The following is an 18216-nucleotide window of genomic DNA, read 5'->3' on the forward strand; positions in this document are numbered from 1 at the left end:
TTAAAATGATTCATAAAGTTAGCTGCATTCCAAGTGCTCTGCTCAGGGAGTGTGAGCATCCCTGACTGCAGAACTTTAATTGTGTGGGGATGTGTTGGACTAATGCAAAATAGAGACAAACAATGATTTGAGAAAGAAAGAAAAAGAAAGAGAAAAAGAGAGAAAAAGAGAGAAAGAGAGAAAGAGAGAAAGGGAAAGAGAGAGAGAGAAAAGAAAAGAAAGAGGACATTTAAAAATAATGTGAAGGTTCTCATCAAATTATTAACTCGTTTTTTTTTTCCCTTTTCCTTCTAGCAGGATCAAAACAGGTGAAAATAAAGGAAAACAGACAAAAAATAAAAAAAGTCAAAAACTACATGAACACATATGCCAGTGCAATGTAAAGAGGCTGCATATTTCTGATGTCTGGGATGTCCTAGAGATGCATACATCCACCCATAGTCATGAATGGGTAAAAGCCATATACCTGTAGCTATGTGCTGCTACTGGCACAAAGAAGTGCACAGACGTGTGCTTTTGGTACATTACGTCTGTACGCATGTGCTACTTTACACAAAAAGCAATGCAGAGCTGCATACAGCTGCCTTCACCCATTCCTGTCTCTGGGTAAAAATAAAAATAAAATTAATATGGTGCTACCTATATAAAATAAACAAACAGACCCATATCATTAATGTGATGTGACATGCCACTAAGCGATGAGATAAAAATAAAAAACGAATGAATGTGATAAAAAATGGTGATCAGCGACAAGCCTTAAATCGCTATGCAGTAAAAAGGCGACAAGCCTAAATCGCCTATGTAGTGAAAATGTGCTACTATGGTAATATATACCACTACTATCATAGAAAAAGCATGTGACAGAAATGTAATACACTAACCATAAGTGATAATGGCAGTGATAAATACAAGTAACTATGAGATATAAATAGATAGACCAAGTCCAAGTAGTACCATCCAAACTCCTTCAAAGACCAACAAGAGTCTTTTATAATTCTTAGATGCTTGGTGACTTCCTATTGTGACTATGAACACAGGAAAAATCCAGGTGACTTTTGGTGCTCCCCCTCTTAGGTCCCCACTCACCAGCTCCAATCACCCCTACAGGGGTATCTCGCATGTAGGACAGCCTTAGTGCTCAGATGGTGTTTCCAGTATTGTCATCCAATATCCAACTTTTATGGATCGCCCAAGGATATCTCTCGTCTGGATCAGATTGGGTACAGGTGGAATCTCCAGGGGTAAAACACCCAGCTATACTTCTTTCTCTCACCACTTTCCAGTGCAGATAGGGGTATTCATGCAAAAATAGATAAGGGCTCCCTTAGTATAGTATAAAAAATTTGGAAAATGTTTTTATTTCAAATAACCAGCAGGGAAAAAAACAAATATATAAACAGAATCTAAAAAAGTTTTAAAAATATAAATATAAACAAGCATTCCACATGCTGAAATATCCGCAAAGAAGATCTACGTCTATGGGAGAGTGATAGCTCCAGAGCTGTGGTTCCCGTTAGCGGTGTGCGTGCCAGCTAGCTGCGTTCCACAGGCTTCCTAAGCCGCCTCTTCTGAGGTGGCCTCAGAAGACGTTTGAGAACGAAACGTATGTAAGGCAGAGTCAAATACTGACGTCGCTTCCGGGTGTAATGGCGGCTTAGGAAGCCTGTGGAATGCAGCTGCCACGCACGCCGCTAACGGGAACCACGGCTCTGGAGCTATAACTCTCCCATAGACGTAGATCTTCTTTGCGGATATTTCAGCATGTGGAATGCTTGTTTATATTTATATTTTTAAAACTTTTTTAGATTCTGTTTATACATTTGGTTTTTTTTTTCCCGCTGGTTATTTTAAATAAAAACATTTTTCAAATTTTTGATACTACACTATGGGAGCCCTTATCCCATTTTTTTTTTTTGCGCATGAATACCCCTATCTGCACTGGAAAGTGGTGAGATTAAGAAGTATAGCTGGGTGTTTTACCCCTGGAGATTCCACCTGCACCAATCTGATCCAGACGAGAGATATCCTTAGGCGATTCATAGAAGTTGGATATCAATGCTGGAAACACCATCTGGGCACTAAGGCTGTCCTACATGCGAGATACCCCTGTAGGGGTGATTGGAGCTAGTAAGTGGGGACCCAAGAGGGGGAGCACCAAAAGTCACCTAGTATCTAAGAATTATAAAAGACTCTTGCTTTGTTGGTCTTTGAAGGAGTTTGGATGTTACAACTTGGACTTGGTCTATCTTTTTATATCTCACATCTATTTTTCACATATATTGGGACTGGATCCCTTGTTTTTCTGGGGTTTATTTTGAATATTTGTATATGTCTTCGAGTACTCTTTCTGGATATAGTTACTTTCTATTTATCACTGCCATTATCACTTATGGTTAGTGTATTACAATTCTGTCACATGCCTTTTCTATGATATTAGTAGTAGTATATATTACCATAGTAGCACATTTCACTACATATTTACTGCATAGCGATTCTAGCTATTTAGGCTTGTCGCTGATCACCATTTTTTATCACATTCATTAGTTGCACATTTTTATCTCATCACTTAGTGGTATGTCACACCACATTAATGATATGGGTCTGTGGTTTGTTTATTTTATATAGGTAGCGCCATATTACTCTTAATTTTATTTTTATTCACACTCTAGTCTCCTTCTTGGAGATCTAGCAGGGTAGGCTGCACACCTATTGCCCTTTAGACCTAAGCGCAGATTTTTCATCTTATTTTATATTATCACGTCTCTGGGTGGCTGTACACAGCTCTAGCACATCCCAGGCACAAGCAATACACAGTGTCTTCACACTGCACAAGAAATTGCATCCATCTGCATGAAGCCTTAAAAAACAGAATACGTAAATATGATAAAATGGCAAAACACTGCAGCATATGATTTGTTTACAACTGTATTATAGAAGGGTGACTGTTACAAAAAATGAATCATTTGGAGGTGGACTAGGGGGTAAAGTGTTTCAGTATACTAAAATACTATAACAATACACATACATTTTAGCTAAAAAGCATCAGTAGAATTAAACCCCCAATTAAAAATGGCCATACTGAATATGCTTCTAGTAGCCAAACTTTTGCTAAGGCTTGGAAAAACAGGATTTTTATAACAGTTTACCTGTAAAATCTTTTTCTTGGAGTACATCATGGGACACAGAGCCTTAACCACTTGCCGACCAGCTCCTGTACATATATGTCGGCACTTTGAAGATAGATATCTTGGTAACGGCAGCAGCTGCTGCCACAACCGAGGTATCCATCTCTTCAGGAGCCGGTCGTGTTTACGATAATGGTGGTCTCTGCGGCGGATTCGCCGCGAGGTCATAGTTATCGGCGGCGGGAGAGGGCCCCCCCCTCCAGCCACTCTCCTGCACCCTCCGCCGCTTACTGGAGCCATCGGCAGCGGCGGAGGCGATCGGGACCTGTTCGTGGCCGGGAATGGAAACAAGTGAGGGGAAGATGGCTCCCACCCTTCTCCATACCATAGTAGGGCCGGAAGCGAGGTCACAAACGTCACTTCTGCCCATACGTCTTAAAAGGGCCATTTAAAAAAATGTTTTTTATTGCATTTTAGTCCAAATATGAGATCCGAGGACTTTTTGCCCCCAGATCTCATATTTAGGAGGACCTGCCATGCTTTTTTCTATTACAAGGGATGTTTACATCCCTTGTAATAGGGATAAAAGTGACCCGAATTTTTTTTTTTTTTTTTTAAAACAGTGAAAAAATAAATAAAATCAAGTAAAATAAATAACAAAAACATTTTTAAAGTGCCCTGTATCGACGAGCTCACACGCAGAAGCGAACGCATACACGAGTAGTGCCCACATTTGAAAACGGTGGACAAACACACGTGAGGTATTGCCACAATCGTTAGAGTGAGAGCAATAATTCTAGCCCTAGACCTCCTCTGTAACTCAAAACATGCAACCTGTAGAATTTTTTTAAACGTTGCCTATGGAGATTTTTAAGAGTAAAAGTTTGACGCCATTCCACGAGCGGGCGCAATTTTGAAGCGTGACATGTTGGGTATTTACTTGCCGTAACATTATCTTTCACAATATAAAAAAAAATTGGGCTAACTTTACTGCGGTCTTATTTTTTTTATTCAAAAAAGTGAATTTTTTCCAAAAAAAGTGGGATTGTAAGACCGCTGCGCAAATACGGTGTGAAAAAAGTATTGCAATGACCGCCATTTTATTCTCTAGGGTGTTAGAAAAAAGACAATATAAAATGTTTGGGGGTTCTAAGTAATTTTCTAGCAAAAAAAACTGTTTTAACCCTTTCATGACTAAGCCTATTTTTGAAACTTGGTGTTTACAAGTTAAAATCCGTATTTTTTGCTAGAAAATGACTTAGAACCCCCAAACATTATATATATTTTTTTAGCAGAGAATCTAGAGAATAAAATGGCGATTGTTGCAATATTTTTTATCACACGGTATTTGTGCAGCGGTGTTTTAAACGCAAATTTTTGGAAAAGTGACACTTTCATGAATTTTAAAAAATCCAAACAGTAAAGTTACCCCAATTTTTTTGTATAATGTGAAAGATGATGTTACGCCGAGTAAATAGATACCAAACATGTCACCCTTTATAATTGCACGCACTCGTGGAATGGCGACGAACTACGGTACCTTTGAATTTCCATAGGCGACGATTTAAAATTTTTTTACGGTTACCAGGTTTGAGCTACAGAGGAGGTCTAGGGCTAGAATTATTGCTCTCGCTCTGACGATCGCGGCGATACCTCACATGTGTGGTTTGAACACCGTTTACATATGCGGGCGCGACTTCCGTATGCGTTTTCTTCGCTGCGCGAGCTCGCGGGGACATGGGCACTTTAAAATTTTTTTCTTTTTTTTTTTTTTTTATTTAATTTATTTATTTTGTACTTTATAAATTGTGTTTAAAATTTTTTTTTTTTTTACTTGTATTGCTGTCACAAGCAATGTAAACATCCCTTGTGACAGTAATATGTGGTGACAGGTACTCTTTATGGATAGATCGGGGGTCTAAAAGACCCCCCATCCCTCCTTTACACTTCAAAGTATTCAGATCGCCGAAAACGGCGATTCTGAATACTGTGTACTTTTTTAAATTCGGCGCCATTGGCAGCCGAGTAAACGGGAAGTGACGTCATGACGTCGCTTCCGCATTTACAACAAGAAGGCTGGAACGAAGCCACTCGCAGCTTCGTTCCAGCCCGCCCCCAGCCGCCGAAGGCAGCCGAACGGACACCGTGCCTCCCGATCGCACGGGAGGCCCGGTAACAGCGGCGGGAGGCGGCGGGAGGGGGGGTGTCCCCTCCCGCTCCTCCGGTATAACAGCCAAGCGGCTTTTAGCCGCATCGGTTGTTATACACGGGTAGCCGATCGCCCGCTGTAAACAACGGTACCGGGATGATGCCTGCAGCTGCGGGCATCATCCCGGTATAACCCCGGAAAGCCGAGTACGCATATGTGCGTTCGGTCGGCGGGAAGGGGTACTTGTAAACCCTAATAACTCAAAACAAGGCTAGTACTTAAAGTGGATGTAAACCCAATGTCATCCTTTCTAAACTACTGCCATAGGGGTTATCTATAAGGATATACATGCCTCCTGCAAGTATCTTTACCGGTTAAATGTCTCCCCTCAGTTATGAGACCCGAAAAACTGCATATTCTGCGGGTGGGTCTGTTGTCTGGAGCTCGGTGGGTGGAGTCGTGATATCAGTACACTCCCCGCCCACCTCTACACTCCCCTTGTCAATATGCATTTCTCCTGTGTATTTCTTACACTGAACTTCTGCTATGATCTTTAACATCCAGTGAAAAGACAGGAAATAAACCACATGACTTCAGCATGCCAAATCATGCTGAGGTGTGGAACAGCCAATCCTTGAAGAGCTGCTGAAGAAAGGAGTGGGGATGGGAATTTAAAAAAAAAAAAATGCATGTCTTAGGCTAGCGCACAAGATTTGTAAATCACCTGTCACTCACAGCAAGGGGTAGGATTTGACAAAGTTTCTCTCTGTTTGTCAAGATTTATCTCACTGAACAATAAAAGAGCATTGCTCAGAGCTGGATTAACTTTTTGTGGCAAGACTGGGCTCAAATGATAGGAAATCTTATACTCTACATTATGAATTAAAAAAAAAAAAATAAAACATTTTCGGGTTTATATCCACTTTAAGTGGTTTAGTAATTACGTAAATGATTTATAGGGCACCTTCAGTTGATGGACACTGGTTATACCCAATCCAGGAAGTTCACTCCCCATATAACCCCCTCCTCCTCCCAGGAGCACATCAGTTTTTGTAGCAAAGTAATATACTTAAATCCCAAAAAAGAGGGGAGGGACCTCTGTGTCCCATGATGTACTCCAAGAAAAGAAAAGAATTTTACAGGTAAGCGGTAATAAAAATGCTATTTTCTTTATCGTACATCATGGGACACAGAGCCTTAAAAGGGGTTGTAAAGCTACATTTTTTTTTAACCAACATCCTATCTATATGCTGCATACATCAGTAATCTAGCTAATATATCTCCTGAATTATTTTATTTACCTGTTATATACATATTTTTTCTGCACTTCCTTTTTGACTCTCTGTATGATATTCTAGGCTTCTGGTTTTTGGAGCACATTTCCTGACGCAACGTCACGCCTTCATGGGAACTACAATTCCCTTAAAGCTTAGCGGCATCGCACATGCGCAGTGCCGCTTGTTCACTGTGTGAAAGAATGAGAACAAGCCTTGTTCTCATGTCTATCACAGCCTTCGGTGTGGGAGGCGGAGCTACAGCATCTTAGACACGCCCGCGGCTCCCCTGCCGTTGAACGCAGACAGCGTCTCACCGCAGGCATCTAGCCCCAAGGGAGGGTGCTCGCACGTATAACAAACCCCAGGCAGAACTGCTTGGATGAGGGGGCAATCTTGTAGAAGAGGAATAGGAAGTTCCAAAATCGCACACCAAAAAGAGGCATTTAAAAAGAAAAACGAAGGAAAAAGGTAAGTGAACCAACAGTACGCTACCTTAAAGGAACAGGTAAAAAAAACAAAAAAAAAAAAAAACAAACAAACCTTTAGTATCACTTTAAGTAATTACTTAATGGGACGTCCCATAACAATGCCACTTGAGGGGAGGTAGACACAACCCAGAGGGTACCCCCAGACTTGAGGAACTATACTGCTGCCTGCAGCACACTGCGCCCGAAGGCGATATCCTCATACTTCCTTACAGCCAGTTGATAAAATTTTGTGGATGTATGCACTGAAGACCAAGTTGCGGCCTTACAGATCTGAGCTATGGAGGCCTATAGTGCGCCTTAACTTGAAAAGGGGGAATCTTACCCCTTAAATCATAAGTTTGAATTATCACTTGCCGAATCCACTTAGCGACAGTGGATTTCGATGCTGCCTGTCCTTTCTTAGGACCTTCTGGCAGAATAAATAAGACATCAGTCTTACGAATCTGAGCAGTTGCCCTTAAATAGATTTTCACTGCTCTCGCCACATCAAGACAGACAATGTAGTGACTTTTCTTCCCTGGACGATGGTTTTGGAAAAAACAATGGCAGGACAATATCTTGGTTCAGGTGAAAACCTGAAAACTACTTTCGGCAAAAAGTCCGGACAAGAGTGTAACACCACTCTGTCCTCCCGAAAAATCAAATATGGCTCTATACAAGAAAGAGCAGCCAATTCCGAAACCCTCCTTGCTGAGAATATAGCAATCAAAAATATCAACTTCCTTGTCAAAAGGATTAAGGGAATACGTTGTATCGGTTCAAATGGCTGTTTTTGTAACACAGACAAAACTACGTTCCGGTCCCAAGGATTCAAGGGAGGTTTAACAGGCGGATCAAGCCGCATTACCCCTTGTATAAAACCCCAGACTAAAGAATGTGTAGCAAGTGGTCTTTGAAATAAAGGCCAAGTCTCAGCTTTATCGGTCTTAATAGTACCCAAGGCCAATTTCATTTCTACCCCTAATTGTAGAAAGGCAAGAATTCTGCCTATGATATATCTCCGAGGGTGCCAACCCTTGGATTTACACCAGGAAACATAAGCCCTCCAGACCCTATAATATATAGTTCTGGAAGCTGACTTCCTTACATTAATCAGGGTAGAGATAACTGACCTGGAAAGCCCATGTTTCTTCAGAATGTGGGTTTCAATAGCCAAGCTGTTAAATTTAGAGACCGTAAGGAAGGATGGAATATCGGTCCCTGTGAGAGCAGATCTGGCCGTAGTGGGAAGGAACATGGGCCCTCGACTGCCATCTTTTTTTTATAATTGTATTTTTATTAGATTTTTAACATTGTAGAATGAACATGTACAGCAGTAATGTTGTACAATATAGAGTATAAAATATAAAGTTTTTGAGAACATCTTTATAACAAAACAAGGTAAGTACATAGGAACAGAGTTCACAGTTACAGAGCACGAGCCGCTCTGTACATTATGTCCAGGATGTAGAAAAAAAGTAGTCCTAGAATAGAAGTGCAGGATCAAAACTGTAAGTTAGTTACATAAAAGAGAAGAACATAAATTCTATGAAAGATATGTGGTATGGAATAATAAGTTCTAAATAGCACCAGTGAAAAATGGGGCAAGTGGGGGGGGTGGAATTTCATGATCATATGGGATGCCTATGCCAGTAAAAAAACTTAAACAACGGTGTTTGGCATAGGAGTCCCAAATTCCGACTTATCCCAGGGTTCCCACAATTTTTCAAATTGGGGGATAGTGTCATGTACTGAGGCCGTTAGATATTCCATCCTTCGGATATCAGTTACTAATTGTAAAAATTTGGGCCAAGGGGGAGGGGCATTGGACAGCCAACATAGGGGAATAAGTCGTTTGGCAGCCAGTAGTATGTAAGAAAGAAGCCGGTTAGCTCTTTTGGTTAAGCCAGGGAAAGGAAGGCCTAACAAATAGTGTAATGGGTCTAATGGGAGAGATTTATCCAACACTTTCTGTATCAGGAGCCTCACCTCACCCCAAAAAGGTTGTATCCTTGAACACTGACAAAATATATGGAATAAGGAACCCGTGTCAATCCCACAACGCCAACAGCGCGGCGAGACTGAGGGGTCGTATTTATGAACAACATCAGGGGTTCTATACCAAAACATAAGAATTTTCATAGAAGTCTCCCGTTGGGTCACACACTTGGAGGACTTGGAAACAGAAGACCAAATCTTATCCCATAACTGAATTGAAATAGATCTGCCTAACAAATGGGACCACTTTCCCATATAATGATGCATGGTCTCAGTCAGAGGTGTCGACTCATGAAGGATACGATGAATGGAAGATATTAAGTGTAGCTGGTGGGGCCCTTGAGCGCATATGTATTCGAAATTAGTTGGACTTTCGAGGGATAATGATGAAGATTTAGAGTGGAAAAAGTGCCTAACCTGCAGGTAGAAGTAAAAAAGTAGGGGAGGGATATTGAATTTCTCACGTAAGGTGTCAAAGGGATGTAACTTTCGCGTAACCGGGTGTACTAAATTTCGAAGTTGGAAAAGGGAGGCGTTAAGCCATGGGAAGATCCTGCTCAAGGACAAACTGTCTGGTATGAGTGGGTTAAACAGTACATTGATGAGCGGGGAGCAGGGTGAGGCGAGTTGGTATTTAAGACATTTACGCCAAATGGTTATAGTAAAATTCATTGGGCCAGTGCACTGGTGTCTAAACGTGGGATCCATAGAAAAGGAATCCTCCCAAACCAAGGTACATGGGTGAACCGGGTATATCACACCCTTCTCAATAGCAGACCATTGATTTGGAGCAAACAGGGAGGACCAGGAAATAATAGGCCTTAAATGTGAGGCATAATATTTGAAAATGTCCAGTGCACCCATTCCACCCCTGGACCTCGGAGCAAACACCACCGAACTGGCTATACGGTGAGCCCTATCGCCCCATATGAACTTAAGAAAGTTACATTGAAGTGTCTTTAATTGGGATGAGGGCAAAGCAATTGGTAACGTTTCAAAATGGTATAACAGTCTAGGTAAAATAGACATTTTTAAAACGTTTATCCTGCCCAATAAGGATAACGGATACTTAGCCCAAATCCTCAAGGATTTATTAATTTCCAGAACTAAGGGAGGAAAGTTAGCAGAGTAAAGAGAAGAGTAGGATGGGGTGAGAATACCACCAAAATATTTGAGGGAGGTTTTACACCATTTATAGGGATAGGACTCTTTGAGTTGTGATAATATGGGTAATGGGATATGTATGGGCAGAGCTTCAGTTTTAGACGTGTTAACCTTATAGCCCGAAATGGCCCCGAAGGAGGACAACAATTTGTGTAGAGAGGGGAGAGAAATCATTGGATTGGTGATCGTGAGCAAGATGTCATTCGCGAAGAGTGATAGTTTATATTCCCCTTGTCGCATTACCACCCCCCAAATATCCGGATGGGTGCGGATGGACTCGGCCAGGGGTTCCAGGCAGAGAATAAAAAGCAATGGCGACAAAGGACAACCCTGCCGAGTACCATTAGTCATGGGGAAGCTTGGTGACAAGAAGGATGACATCTGTACTTGAGCTGTGATTGTTGAATATATAGCCTTCAAAGCCTTCAGATAAGGACCCCTAAAGCAATACGTCTCTAAAACATTGAACATATAGGGCCAGCTTAACCTATCGAAGGCCTTTTGTGCATCTAAACTCAAGATCAACGCCTGTCTAGAGGTTCTATCTAAAAGATCTATCAGATTTATTGTACGACGGGTGTTGTCCCCCGCGTGTCTACCAGGCACAAAACCTACTTAGTCCTTATGAAATCAATTTGGGGATATTCCTAGATAACCTGGATGCAAGAATTTTTGTAAAAATCTTATAATCTGAATTTAGAAGAGCTATCGGCCTATAATTATCTGGGGTAGAGGGATCCTTACCCGGCTTCGGAATGAGAGATAAATGAATGAGAGAATTGTGAGATAGGAGATATACCTTTAAGCAGGGATTCATAGAGGGTTAGCATGTGTGGAGATAGAATATCAAAAAAAGATTTGTAATAAAAATAGGGTAAACCGTCAGGGCCGGGTGATTTGTGTAATGGGAGTTTCTTAACTATGGACAAAAGTTCTTCAGTCGTTATATCTATATTCAAACTGTCCAAGTCTTCCGAAGTCAGCTTCGGGAGTTTTATATTAGAAAAAAATGTTTTAAATTTTTCCTGAGCAAATTTAAAACCATGCTCAGGAGTGAGGCAATTATATAATTTATGGTAAAAATTTGCCGAAGGCGCTAGACATTCCACGGGGACAGTAAACTCTAGACCCATCTGTCTGCTGAAGGAAATCAGGGAATGAGTTGAAAGGACGTGGACGGAGTTTATTAACTAGCATTCTATGCGGTTTGTTTGAATACTCGTAAAACTTCTGTTTTGTCCATAGTAAAGATCTGACTGCCCTGCCCAGATGAAGTGATTTGATTTGCTCCCTAAGAGAGATTACCCTGCGTAGTTTTGAAACTGTAGGGCCTCTCAACAGTCTCCGCTCCGCAGCAACCAAAGCAGAGGTAAGAGATTGTAAAAGACTATTTCTATCTTTCTTTATCCTGGAGCTTTCGGCTATGCAGGCGCCGCGGAAGACAGTTTTATGTGCTTCCCAAAGTGTGGAGAAATCTGAGACTGACCCTATGTTATGTTGAAAATATTCTTCTAAATTTTTTGCCAGTATATTACGTGAGACCTCAGATTGTAGTAGATGGTCGTTTAGGCGCCAATGACATGACTTAGGGTAGGCCTGGGAAAGCACAAGATGTAACATAATGGGAGCATGGTCCGACCATGTAATAGGTGATATATCAACCTCAGCCACATAAGATATGAGTGGGGCCGATATAAAGAAGTGGTCAAGGCGTGAGTACATTTTGTGGGCCGAGGAATAGAAGGTGAACTGTTTAGAGGAGGGATGTCTGATCCTCCATGAGTCGAATAACCGATGAGATCTTATACATTTGCGAAAAGAGTTAGCTTGGGATGAAATCTTTTTAGAAGGCATGGTATTAAAAAGGGTTTGTCTGTCTCTATTGGGGGACATAACCAGATTGAAATCCCCTCCTATAATCATGAAAGGTTGCGATGGGTAGTGAGGAGAATCAAACAATGTGTTAAGGAATTTAATCTGGCCTGTATTAGGAGCATAAACATTAATGAGAGAAAACGATGTAGTCACATAATCACAATCCAGAATGAGATATCTACCGAGAGGGTCAGCATAAGATCTTTTTACCTTAATAGGACATGACTTCCTAATCAAAATCGCCACTCCCGCCTTGCCCGAGTGATCCGAGGCAAGGAAGGAAGTGGGGAAATACCTTGAGGCAAATTTGAGCGTACCAGTAGACTTAAAATGGGTCTCTTGAACCATCACCACATCTGCGTCAGAGGCCCTGAAATCCTTCAGAGCCATCCAGCGCTTACGGACGGAACCCAGACCATTAACATTATACGACATAATTTTCAAAGCCATATGTATAGACCCAATAGATTCGCTTTTGTAAGGTTACAGACACCAAGGGATAAAGAAACATACCCACATATCAGCAGACATAACCTGTAATAAAATTGCATTTGGTTAGAAAGGTAGGAATAAGACATTTGCATCCTTAGCACCAGAGTGATATCCTTGAACATAGAAAAAAAAAGGAAAAAAACAAGAAAAAAAAAAAAAAAAAAAAAAAAAAAAAACAAGAACCAACTGGAAAAACAATAAAAACAAAAATTCTCTAAGGCCTGAGAGGCAATTGCGTCTCAGGAGGCCTTGAACAAATGTCAAGGCCAGGTAGGGGCGTATACGGACTTCCATCAGGAGACTCTAGGTAGAGAACTGGGAAGTACCCGCCGCTCACCTCATGAGCTCGTTATCATTAAAAGTAGATTCTGCCATTACAAAAAGTGATTAACAAGTCAGCGAGGTGTACTGAACGGTCTGTCAACTGAATCACTCATGACCGGGGAGGAAGAATGGACATTAGCTATAAGACTACGCAGATTAAGAAAAAATAGTTTTACCCTTGTGTAAAAAAAAGAAAACAAAACCAAAAGGAGCAGGGTAGGTGTCTAAAAAAGAAAAGTTATAATAGATCAGAGTATTAACTTCTACTACTCTAGGAACATGTAAAATGTTCCGAGTAGTACAATGTGGATGGATCCATGAAAACAAGTGTTAAGCTTTCAAGGGGGTTGCTTGGAGTTACGAAGACGCTGAGGTGTGGAGAAGCGTTTCCTGGATTTGTCTCTCACCGGGGTCCAGATGCGGCTAGTTGTATTAGGAGGGGGACGAGCCTGATTATTTGGAGGGATTAAATCCTCTTCCGGGAGTGGAGGTAGGCCAAGACTTTTCAAAAATGCCTCACCTTCCAGTAACTCACGTAGAGTATGCTGTACACCATCTTTAGATACGGTGAGGCGAAATGTAAAGCCCCAGTAATATGGGATCTTGTGATGTTGTAGGTGGAGTGTGATTGAGCGTAGGTTCCTACGTTTGGCAAGGGTAATGGGAGACAGGTCGCTGAAGATTTGAAGTTTTGCCCCCTTGTATGTAAATTGGGATTTGTTGCGGGTGGCAATAGTGAGCGCTTCCTTGCTTTTGAAATAATGAAATTTCACTATGACATCTCTGGGTCTGGCTCCTACCGGGGGCCTGGGGGCCAGAGTATTAAAGGCGCCAATCAATATCCACCACTGTAGGGGCCAGAGTATTAAAGAGACCCAGAAGATAGGTACGTAGATCAGAGTCTCCCACCGTTTCCGGGATACCTCGGAAGCGTAAGTTTTGTCTCCTTTCTCTGTTTTCCAAGTCCTCTTGCTGTAACTGCAATTGAGAGACTGATAGACGTAAGTTGTGGTTTTCCTCTTCAATTGCTTGCACATAATTTATCATCTCATCAAATTTATTTTCGAGAGTATTAGTACGTTCACCGATTTGATCGATCTCTCCTCTCAGTTCCGTAGCTAACTTGTTTACCTCTAACGAGCATTATTTGTAATTTGTTGTAACAAGAGCTGTAACTTGGCATCAAGCTTACTATATTGTAAATATCCAAATTTAAAATAACAAAAGGTATATAGCCCAGCTGTATGTATGGGGGATCTTGCTGAAGGATGAGTGCAGTGGGAAAGTTTTAATGAGTCAATGGAGCAGAGAGGCTGGAGGAGTACCTGGAGTACCAAGATGGCCGCCGCCCTCCAGAAGTAGGCCGAAGCCGGGGACTTACGGCTGTAACCGGCTGGGTGAGCGCCGTTGCTAATAAAGGATATGGAGTGAGTGAGGGGGGGGAACTGTTACTCACTGCGACCCAATGAGGGGCAGATCCACTGTATGTCGGCTCCCGGAGCTTAGATAGTGCAGGTCGGAGGCTTCTGGTAATCAGCAGGCCGCAGGATGGAATTAGGCCTCCGTGGAGCCGGACAGAGGGGCCGGGATCACTGGCGCCTTCTCCCCCTATTTTCCTGGGAGGCGGAGGGCTGCCCACCCGGGATGATCGTCCATACGGTGCCCGGTTCACAGGGAAGGATTGCCGGAGGTAGCGATCAGGCCGTAGGCCCCAAGATGGCGGCAGGCTTCTCTGGTGTGGAGCGATCTGTAGGCCCGGGATACAGAGGTCAGACAAACCGAGAAATAACTCTCTAGATATGTAGCAGAGCGGCCTAGGAGGTTGTTATGGTGTGAGACTAAGCTCTCAGGAGAGGATTGGAGCCTGGATGGTGGTAGATTGTCCAAGCCTTGGAGGAGCTCAGCTGAGACACGTCCTCTCCTGTTCGACTGCCATCTTTACGATTTCTGCATACCATGACCTTCTGGGCCATGCTGGTGCCACCAGAATTACTGGCTTTCTTTCCAGCTTGATCCTGCAAAGAAGTCGAGGCAGCAACTGAATAGGGGGGAATGCATAGATAAGTGAGAACTGATCCCACGGGGTCACCAACGCATCCGTTCCGCATGCGAGTGGATCCCTTGTTCTGACCACAAAGTTGACTAACTTCGTGTTGAACCTGGACGCTAGAAGATCTATGTCCGGAGTCCCCCATCTTTGGCAAACAGCCCGAAATATGTCGAGGTGAAGAGACCATTCTCCTGGGAATAACTGCTGGCGACTCAAGTAGTCCACCTGTCAATTCTCTGCTCCCGGAATGAAGACTGCCGATAGGCACAGAACATTCCTTTCTGCCCAAGTTAGAATATGGTTCACCTCTCTCAGCGCTGAGAGAAACTTTTGGTGCCCCCTTGCTCCTTGGTGATTGATATAGGCCACAGCTGTTGCACCGTCGAATTGGATCCTAACAGGACAATCCCGTAACCGTAAAGTCCAGGCCTATAGAGCCAGACGCACTTCCCGAATCTCTAGGATATTGATGGGCAAGGTTCTTTCGGTTCTTGACCACTGTCCATGGACAGTTGTCTTTTCTAGTACTGTTCCCCAGCCTGAAAGGCTAGCATTCGTCGTTACCACTTTCCAGATGACTGGTTTGAAGGATTTTCCTTTCAACAAATTCTGGGTTAGTAACCACCGAGTGAGGCTTTGGGACACTCTTGAGGACAGCCGCATTGGCAAGTCTAAATCTTAAATTGTTTTGTTCCAAGCAGACAGGATACTGTTTTGCAACAGTCTTGAATGAAACTGGGCATAGGGAACTGCTTCGAATGAAGCCACCATGGTTCCTAGCAACCTCATGCAAAGGCGAATGGAGGGATTGCCTTCTGACTTGACCATCCGCACCAGCTCTCTTATGGAGTTAATATTTGCCTGAAGCAAGAACACCTTTTCCTGGGCTGTGTCTATGATCAGACCCAAGTACTCCAGCCTTTTTAGTGGTATTAAGGAGGATTTCACTAGGTTGAGAATCCAACCCAAACTTTCCAGATAGTTGGTTGTAGTGCGTACGCTTTGCTCCAAACGAGCCACCAACTCATCGATTAGTAATAGATCATCTAGGTTCGCTATGACTGTTATGCCCTGTGCCCTTAACCTGGCTAGAGGTGGGGCCAGCACTTTTGTGAACACCCAGGGTGCTGTGGCTAGCCCAAAGGGCAGGGCTACAAACTGAAAATGCTGTTGTTCTAACTCGAACCACAGAAACTTTTGGTGAGCGGGAAATATAGGGACATGCAGATGTGCATCCCTGATGTGGATTGATGCTAGAAGTTCTCCTAGAAGGATAGAAACTACTGACCTGATCGTCTCCATGCGAAAGGAGCGGATCTTCAACTGGTTTAGATTTTTTAGATCTAGAATGGGTCTGACATCCCTATTTGGTTTTGGTACCATAAAAAGATTTGAATAAAACCCCAGACCTTGCTCTTTGTGGGGATCTGTTTGATCACCCCTTAAGATATTAATCGGTCTAGTGCCTGAAACAGAAACTGTCTTTTCTCTGGATCTTTGGGAACACTTAACCTCAGGAAGTGAGACGGTGGAAAGTCCCAAAATGCCAGCTTGCACCCCAGCGTTACCATGGAGATGACCCATCTGTCCTGAATTTCCTCTTTCTAGACTTCTGAAAACTGCAGAAGTCTCCCCCCCCCACCTTGGTGAGGGGGGTTACCTCTTCATGATGAGGCTTTAGGATTCTGCTTTGCAGGTTTCTGACCCCAGGACTTCTTTTGAGCCTGGATCTGACCCTGAGGCTTTCCTCTAGAATCTGACGGTGGAGGCCGTCGCCACTGCCTAGAGGCGGAAGCCCGTGGTGCAGGAGAAAGAGCCCGTTTAAATGAAGGACGTTTTTACTTTCTTTTGACTGGCAAAAGAGTACTTTTCCCACTAGAAATTGTTTGGATATATTTGTCCAAGTCTTCTCCAAATAGTCACTCCCCATGAAAAAGGAACCCAAGTTAGGAGGTTTTTACATGGTGCTTCAGCTGACCAATTTTTTAACCACAGGATTCTACGCATATGCATAAGCGTAAGGCGGGACGCCTGGTGAATAGAATCTTTAATGGCATCTATGGCAAAGCATAACGCTTTTGGTAGTTCAGCCAATCCCAGAGCTTGTTGTGCAGGAATCTCTCTAAGGGCCTGTTTAAATTGGTCCTTTAGGGATTGACAGACGCCTATTGCAGGGACTGCAGGCTGAGTAACGGCACCTGCCAAGGAAAAAGTAGATTTTAATAGGGATTCCAACTTTTATATCTGTTGGATCCTTAAGCATTTGTGCATTGTCTACAGGAAAAGTTAGGCCTTTATTCACACTGGAAATCGCAGCCTCAACTGCTGGTACTTTCCATTTTTTGGAGAATTTCTCCTTCAGGGGATAGAGAATTGAAAATCTCTTAGGAGGGAGAAAACGCTTACCTGGGTGATCCCATTCAGCAAAAAAAGCTGTTCTAGTAATGGATGTGCAGGAAACGCATGCAGGGGCTGAGAAGGTTTTAAGGAACCCAAGGAAGAAACCAAGCTTTCAGGAGACTGTTAGGGGGAGCATGAAAAGTGGAACGAACCATCTCCGTAAGAGTTTGTATAAGCAATTTCTCAGATTGTGAGGCTGAAAAAGGTTCATCTACCAATCTTTCCTCCACAGAGGAATCATCGTTTTGGTTTTCCTCCTGATCGACTGAGGGTAAAACCTCATCCTGAGCCCACTGTTCCCCTAGCAAAGGTTCTGAAGCGGGGGAGGGAGATCTAGCACGCTTCCTATCCATTTGAATGGAGGATGCGATTAAAGCCACAAATCTTCCTTCCAGACCCTGCAGGGAGGAGGAAAGGACATCTTCAGTCACATATACAGGGGCTGAGATGTGAGAAGCAGTTGCACCATCAATTTGTTCCAATGGCTCACCCTGGCTTGCCATAACTGGAAATTCAGGCGAGGATGACAGAGTGGAAATGAGACTCGAGATCCTAATGACTGGGGGTGAAACCTTTACTCGTTTGGTTTTTGTGGTGTCTTTTTTGGTAGGCATAGTCCTAAGTACAAAAACAGAACAAATTGCACTTAATCGCTGAATATAGTCATGACATTTAAAGCAGCTATAAAGTTCAGCCTAATGCTGGGAAAAAGGTGTCCTGCCTGTATTAGTAATGTCAGTTTTCAGGACGGATATCCCATTGATATTAGAACAGCCTTTCTTTTACCATTCTACTTTATTGTTCAGATATAAGTTCATATATAGACATAAAATGATGTTGTTTCCTTTACAAAATGTATTATCCATTACAGTACCCTAATTCTGTGCTCCTGAAG

General features: G+C 42.7%; 1 protein-coding gene across 3 annotated transcripts in view; it reads right to left on the reverse strand.

Moving 5' to 3' along the window:
- Positions 1-18216, reverse strand: part of VPS18 (VPS18 core subunit of CORVET and HOPS complexes) — a 215181-nt gene that overhangs the window by 99500 nt on the left and 97465 nt on the right. The window lies entirely within an intron of this gene.

This window comes from Aquarana catesbeiana, linkage group LG13 (assembly GCF_042186555.1).
Source record: "Aquarana catesbeiana isolate 2022-GZ linkage group LG13, ASM4218655v1, whole genome shotgun sequence".
NCBI classification, from domain to species: domain Eukaryota; kingdom Metazoa; phylum Chordata; class Amphibia; order Anura; family Ranidae; genus Aquarana; species Aquarana catesbeiana.